Below are 7,821 nucleotides of genomic sequence, written 5' to 3' on the forward strand. Positions count from 1 at the left end.
ATAAAAAATTGAACAGAGGAAAAAAGAGGAAAAAAATGATGTAATAATAGATAAGTTCTTGAAATAAATATTTGAAGATATAGATAAACAAGGTTTATCCTGTCCTAGAAAACAATTGATATAAAACTATCCACAAAAATATATTTCTTAGAGGATGGCAGGAGTAAAAAGAATCCTTTTCTATCAGGAGAAGAAAAATTTAAAAACAAAAATATATACGAACATAATATTAGGCTAGCCTCAGTCTTTCCACAGCAACATCCAGGGACAGAGGAGAGTAGTGCAATAGCTAAAAATTTCTGAAGGAAATAAAATATAATCAAGGATTTTTATACCCAACTGTATCATCCTTCAAGCTTAAAGTTTAAAGCATTCCTCATGTGCAAGAACTCAGAACACAGCACTCATGAATCATTCTTGAAAAGATATTAGGTAATTTTAGCCAACCAAAAGATGAATCAAAATTAAAAACTCGTGAATAAAGAAGCCACAGTAAAAAGGACTGGTTTTAAGCATTGAAACATGAGAAATGATAACTCAGAAATTATTGGAAGTATTGATAGGAGAGCAAAATATAAACATTATAAACTCTAATATAATAAAATGAATAATATAAGTGATAAAGTTTGGAAGAGGAGTGGGAAGAAGTAGGGATATACTAATTTATTTTTATAGCAAGGACAATAGATATTGCCTAAATCAGAAACATAGTTTTTAAAAAAATTATTTCATTTCCAACTTTTTACTATTTTTCATAATCTTTTTTTAATATTAGATGAATTTCTTTTTAGAAACATTTCTTATGGTAAGGAAATATTTCAGTTTTAATTTTTAGTTTGTTTTAAATGCACATATAATTTAATAAAGTGTTTTTTAATTCTAAAGTGGGATATATAGAATGATTCATTTTTGGAAAGTCCTGCATCTACCTACCTATATGTATTAATTATGTTACATTTCTATTGTTACCAAAACTACAGTTCTACAGGTCAGTAGTCTAACATGGGTCTCACCGGGCTAAAATCAAGATGCTCCTTTCTGTATGCTCTAGGGGAGAATCTTTTTCCTGTTCTTTTGAGTTGATAGAATTTGGTTTTTTTAATTTATAGCACTGAGGTTCTTGTTTTCTTGCTGGCTATAAACTGGCCATTCCCAGCTTCCAGAAGCCACTCCATTCCTTGACTCATGTCCTTCTTCCTTTGGTGTCAGAGCCAGAAATGGCAGATTGGATTCTCATGCTTTATCTCTCTGATTCTTCTTCCATGGTTGCCTCACTCTGACTGCAACCAGAAAAAGTTCTCTGCTTTAAAGGACTCATGATTAGATTTGGTCCACCCAGATAATCCAGAATAATCTCCCCACGTCAAGGTCCATAACCTTAATTATATCTCAAAAGTCCCTTTGCTATGTAAGATAACATGGCAATGAGGATTAAGATGTGGACACCTGTCGGGGTCATTATTCTGCCTATCCATTAATCCATCTATTTTAATATTTTAGGAATATTAAGGATAATTATTACCAAGTGGTAGATATCCAGTGAGTTTTAAATTTTAAAAAGTTCCACACTGCTTAAAATGTTACATAATGAGTTTGTATTATTTCTACATAAATATTACATTTAGTATTCTTTAAATATATTATCCGAGAAGATGTTGAAATCAAGTAACAAGTGGGAGTAGTAGACTAGAGATGGTTTTAAAAGGACTGATATCTACAAAGTAAAAAAATATCTTGATGCTTTTTTTGTATGAGATTGCAAACACAAATATGAATAGTGTATAGAACTTGTTACCTCAGTTCATAAATGACTATCATAGTTTTGAAGAGTTGGAAGATAAGACTAGTCTTAAAGTACTTTCTGGACTAGGCAAGGAAGTTGAACTTGAGCCATAGGAAAATAATTTAACAAGATTAATTGGATGTATCTTGGAACTGACAGAGGGCTTGATGAAACTAAAATCATAGAGTCGTAAGGAATAATAGGCTGAAGAACCCTAAAGATGTTGATGTTTGATCAGTGTTTATGTTTCATAATTCTGTGTTAATTTCTTTGTGGCTTGTTGTTTTAATGCCATTTAATTTGCGATACTAGATATTTTCCAATAACAGTAAGAATGTTAAAGTTGAAGCCCATGTCCTTTGGTTCTTGACTAAATATTTGCTTTGTCAATATTTATGGCGTGCAAAGAGCAGAATAAGGTGATGTATTCAAGCTCGGAAGTTGTTTTTGAGCCTCTCAGTCCTTTGCAACTTAGGATTCAGCAAACACCTCAAAAGCAAAAGCTGTGCAGACTTGTGCAGAAATTCCCTTTTCTCTGGGATTTTGGTCCCTCTGTCTCAGGGGTCTTGCACTTGCTGCTCCAGGTCTGTGTGCATGCCAAAGCTCTATGCTTCTTCCGTCAGTTCAGTCTGTATGCACTGTGCTATGAATTGGGAAATGCACTGAGGGAAAAACTTGAAGGAGCAGGTGCAGCACACCTCACTCAGTGTGCTTCCTTTCTCCTTAAGATCATGGCTTCTCAAGTCCTGGGTACCTTGGTTCCTGTCTGTTAACTTCAGGCAACTGTGTTCTACAACTTATTTTGTTTTTATAGATATTCTCAGCAGGGAAGATGATCTGACACAGTTTGCTCTGTCATGACCAGGACTGGAATTTGTCAGTAAAAGTTTTTCAGCAATACTGCGATAAGATCACATTTGTGCTTTAAAACAGAGTAAAAGAGTCGGTAGCTGTTGGGGAAGTTAGTAATATAGTCTTGTTCAGGCCTCAGAGACAGAAACAGGCCTGTGACCGACCTGTGTCCTTGTCTGGACTGCGCGCCTGCTTACACACCTAACAATTGCTGCTAGCAAGTCAAACGGCGCTTATGATAAGAAAGGGAGTGTGTCTTGGAATTTCTTGAGCCCTGGGGACCTGGCCAGTCTTCTGGGGTCTGGAGAATCTTGTGACTCACATGATGAAACCAACAACATTTGTTAAAGTAAATCCAAAGCTGCATTTTTACACACAAAGTGATGATATCAATTTGCAGCCTGGAATTATAAGCCCCCAGAACTCCCATCTGAAGTCTCACCCATGGAGTGGATGCACTGCCTGAGACTCTTCCCAACTGGGATTCCAGATTGCTGTTCCAGGGACTTCCCAGCGCTGCTTGGATCTGGATATAGGTGTTTCCCCAATTTGGTGATGTATGAGCCTCTGTCTTTACTATTCTGTCTTAGCCAATTATTCTGTTAATTAGCTTACTGTGATCTTTGTTAATTTAATAAATTCTCTCTGACTTCTTGCTTAACTGAGTATAGAGTGGTTATTTTGCCAGCGAATCCTACAAACCTTGAAGCCGAAAGTAAGGCTTTTGGCAAAATAGCAGGGTATGTGGAAGAAGAGAGTAAGAGAATGGAGATGATGAATATTTGCTTAGTATAGAGCATGGGTCAGCAAATTATGGCTTGCCGGCCAAATCCAGCAGCATGGTTTTATAAATAAAGTTTTATTGCAACACGACCATATAAATTCATTTACTTACTGTCAATGGCTGTCTCTAAGCAGCAACGTCAGGGTTGAGTAGTCCTTATAGAGACAGTACAGCCTGCTAAGCCTAAACTATTTGTTTGGCTCTTTACGGAGAAAGTTTCTCAACCCCCAGCATAGACGTATGTCAGACACTTGTTTAAAAAATACATCTCTTGCTCCAAATATGATTTTTGTAATCCTTCTTTGGAATTACCTTTAGAGTCATATAGGAAAACTGGTTGTATCATTTTTAGTTATTTATTTTATTGTCTTTAAAATTTATTCACCTATTTATTTATTTTGAATTTTTTATTGGAGTATGGTTGATTTATAGTGTTGTGTTAGTTTCAGGTGTACAGCAAAGTGAATCAGTTATACATATACACATATCCTCTCTTTTCTTTTTTTAGATTCTTTTCCCATATAGGCCATTACAGAGTATTGAGAAGAGTTCCTGTGCTATATAGCAGGTTCTTATTAGTTACCTGTATTATACATATCAGTATGTATATGTCAGTCCCAATCTCCTAATTCATCCCCCCTCCCCTTATCCCCTGGTAACCATAAGTTTGTTTTCTACATGTGTGATTCTATTTCTGTTTGGTAAATACGTTCATTTGTAACGCTTATTATTTTTTTTTTAGATTCCACATAAAAGCTATATCATACAATATTTGTCTTTCTGTGTCTGACTTACTTGACTCAGTATGACAATCTCTAGGTCCATCCGTGTTGCTGCAAATGGCATTATTTTATTCTTTTTTATGGCTGAATAATATTCTGTTGTATATATGTAGCAACTGGTACAGCCACTATGGAGAATAGTATGGAGGTTCTTTAAAAAACTAAAAATAGGACTACCACATGACCCAGCAACCCCACTCCTGGGCATATATCTGGAGAAAACTATAATTGGAAAAGATACATGCACCCCAGTGTTCATTGCAGCACTATTTACAATAGCCAGGACATGGAAGAAATCTAAATGTCCATCAACAGAGGAATGGATAAAGAAGATGTGGTACATATTTTATTTTTTATTATGTTGGCCAAAAAATCCATAACATCTTATGGAAAAACCTGAACAAATTTTTCAGCCAACCCAATAAAAACTAAAACGTTTTGAAATCAAAATTTTTAGCCTGATTGTCTTTCTAATTTGTCCTCACACATATATCTTATTGAATTTTAGTTGTTTCAAAACTACATGTACATCCTAAGAACAAAATCTTGCCAGCTTTGAGGAGATTCAAATGAAATTATTTTAGGGGAGCTGTGGACAAAAGTTAGATAATCTTTAAGACCATAAATAATCATTCTTCTTCTCATTTATGCGTCTTTTTGAAAGATGAAGTTGAATTAATACTTTAACAATTATTTTTCAAGAGCAAAGCCCCGGTGCTGTGGAAACTATTTTTTTCAGAATTATTAGGCACCAGGTAATTTCTTTGAAATGGTTTTATTTCCTATATAGCAAGCAGGATATTATTTTATCTTTCTAGTACATCTATCACCCAGTCCCACTCCTTGGAATCACATTTCTCTTTTTTTAAGAGTTTCTTTCCCCTGTTCTAACCATACAGTTCCAGCAGGAGCTGCCTGTTCTCACATGAATCTGTGTCCCTGGCAACAACTGATTGGTCAGTGAAAGTGAGGGCATGTGGCACCCAATCCAGCCTGTCCAGTTATAGTATTTCCCGATCATAGCCAATTCATCCAGAGTTGGGCACCTGACCCAAGGTGGGCTAATAAGAGTTCTTCCCTAGGAGTTTTAAAACTTGACCTAGGAAAGTCTCTCTCAGATGGTAAAGTTGAATGCTATAAGGACTGAGAGCTGCCTGCTGTCATGCTTGCCCCATATTTGTGGATGACTCATGTCTTCAGTGAGGGAGATAAAGTTGGTGTGCCAGGAAAAATCAGATGACGATGGAGATAGGAAATCCTGGAACTCCTGCGATTTGGTCATTTAACTATTCCTTGGAGTCCTGGGGTCAATATGTCTTCTTTGTCTTGTTAACTAAATTAGTTTGAATTTAGTTTCTGTTCCTTGCAATCAAAAGAGTTCAGACTGATTTATGCTAGCAAGAGAATATTCTATCATTGCTTAAAGCAACAAGACATTTTGCCTCTTTAAAAATTGCATGTGTCATTCTATCACATTCATAGTCACGTTCTATTGAATGTGAAAGGAAGAGGTGCAGAATGTTAGAAAAAGTCAGGGAAGTCACAGTGACATTATAAGCTTCCCAGTTAGAAGTGATTTCTGAGTCAAAGAAGAAAGAGATTTGAGAGTAGACACTAAAGAGCCGTGTAGCTAGATGGTGTACACGCTGAATTCTAAGGGAAAAGTGGAAAGACATGGGCTACCTTGGGAGGGAGCGAGAGTTCTGCTCTTCAAAATACACACCTCTCTTCCTCTAGAATGTAACACTTGTGTTCATTTTTTAGTTATTTGTATTAAATATATATCAATACATGTGGCAATAAATAATACAAATATGTCTTTCAAAAGACTAGAGACTGTATTTCTGCTTCTGTTTCAGGATTCATGCACTTGACAATATCTATTACCTCTTTGAAATGAAAGATGAAGATCTGGTTCACTTATACCACCTCTCCTCCTCCAAATATATGACAATTATATAATTTTTAGTTCTTACATTGTTTATCTTTGTAACTTTAAATAATATCCTTAAACATTATTTCTTGCTTCATCAATTTTCTTTATTATCTCTTGACTCCCAAATCTGTAAGAAGAAAATATTATTATTCCTATCCTTGTCCCCTCTTCCTCCTTTCACATACCACTCTCTGTCAGCTTCACTTTTATTTTTACATTACTAAGACTGCTAATGACATATTCTGTCCTACACTTAGAAGCAAACATTCCACTCTTTGTTGAAAAGCAGTGAATAGTATTTGCCTGATTATGGCCATTGTTTAATGTCTGTCCAACTAGGGTGTTAAATTTCCTTCTCTAGATTACCAAGTGGATACTGAGAAGTACCTGGGCCACAGGGAAGAAGATTCTTGCATCAATTGTAAATTGAATCTTTTTTTTGAGTACCATCAATTGTTTCAGTTGTCACCTTACTTTGTTTCATAGGTTGTTTATCTTTGTAACTTTGGACATTATTTACGTTGGCACATATCCTGAATTCTTAAATTACCTTTCTTTTCATTCTTTATTTGATTTTTCTCCCCCAGTCTCCTTAAATTAACTTCTCTCTTCTATCAAGAGTCCTTCTTTTTCTAAGATACTTTACAGTGTCTTCTGTGTTCTTTTTTTAAGCTGGGTGAGTCAATGCACAGCCATCATCCTCAGATTTCTTTTGCCTGCTCTCCTTGGTTGGACCTCTGTTTCTGGATTTCCTGTTTTCTTCATTTTTTTTCTTTTCTGGATATATTCTTAAGTAATTTTTTGAAGAAGAACATATGTGAGAGATAAAATTTCTGAATGCTTATATATTGAGAAGTGTATTTATTCTTCTTTCAAATTTGATGATAGCTTGAGTATAGAATTTAAAATTGAAAAGGTTTTCCCTCAGAATTTGTTTTCTTATACCCATTCAAGGGACGTTTTCAATCTGAAGACATTTTTTCTTCAGTTCTAGTATTATAAACTAAAAGAAGCTGTACAAATTACCTAAAAGGAGTTAAAAATAATTTATTTTAATAGCAGTGTAAGCCCTTTGTATTTAACTTTGTTCAGCAAAACACTTTCAGTTTATGGTTTTAACAAGAATGTCAAGTTAATTTTTTATATAAATAATCCTATAAGTTTATATTTAATAAAAGCATAAGAATGGTATATATTGGAATTTCATATCAACCAGATCAAAATGGCAGATATATTTTAAGATTTTAATTCCTATAATACATAGTTCTAAACTCAGGATATAAAATCAAGTATATGGCATTCTGACTCTCAAGATACTTACTGACTTACTTTTGAACACACGTAATAATAAAGATGTACTTGTTTAATAAATGTTTATAGCACATGTAATAAAAATGTATACATGCTACCTGTTGTTGAAGACTTCAGATCAGCAGAGGGGAGCTCAAAGTGGTATTTGTAAAATATAGTGACTATAAAACTGCTATGTAAATTGCTATTGGAATGTGAATTAGTATTATTTAATAAGGAAGGGCAATAGGGTGAGAGAAAGCATGGTCATAGGAAAGCACAAATTGCTCTAGGCCAGTTTGGCTAGGGTGAGCACTGACCTAGGTGAGAGCTGAGGCTGGAAAGTTATCTTGCCTGATGGCCCAAATGAGGTAGTGGTTGCCAGAAGCCAGGG

The sequence above is a fragment of the Hippopotamus amphibius genome, chromosome 1, assembly GCF_030028045.1.
Source record: "Hippopotamus amphibius kiboko isolate mHipAmp2 chromosome 1, mHipAmp2.hap2, whole genome shotgun sequence".
Lineage (NCBI taxonomy): Eukaryota > Metazoa > Chordata > Mammalia > Artiodactyla > Hippopotamidae > Hippopotamus > Hippopotamus amphibius.